This window comes from Aquarana catesbeiana, linkage group LG04 (genome assembly GCF_042186555.1).
Source record: "Aquarana catesbeiana isolate 2022-GZ linkage group LG04, ASM4218655v1, whole genome shotgun sequence".
NCBI classification, from domain to species: Eukaryota; Metazoa; Chordata; class Amphibia; order Anura; family Ranidae; genus Aquarana; species Aquarana catesbeiana.
The window spans coordinates 328,975,099-328,975,494 of record NC_133327.1 but is presented as its reverse complement, the minus strand read 5'-3'; positions in this window follow the sequence as shown (position 1 = coordinate 328,975,494).

Below are 396 nucleotides of genomic sequence, written 5' to 3'. Positions count from 1 at the left end.
GGCAACTTCCATTAAAGTCTATGGGCACAAGTCGCCTTGAAGTAGTACAGGAACCTTTTTCCAAAGTCGGAGCAACTGATTATTAAATTTAGATAGTCAATTATCATTGACTAAAAATGGTTTTCACACATCTGGCAACTTCAGGTCTCACAAGTTGGATCCCAAGTCACGGCAGTGTGTACCGAGCTTAGGCCTCATAAACTACATTGCTCTTACCTGGTCGTTCCAGCGACACTGCTGTCTCGGATCCTCATTGGGTAGATTGATATCAGTGGGAGCTATTGGCTCCTGCTGCTGTCAATCAAATCCAGTGACACGGAAGCTTGGAGGTGGGGTTGAGTCCTGTCTGTCAATGGACCCAGCAGCAGGACTCAGGAGCACGCACAAGGCAGTATG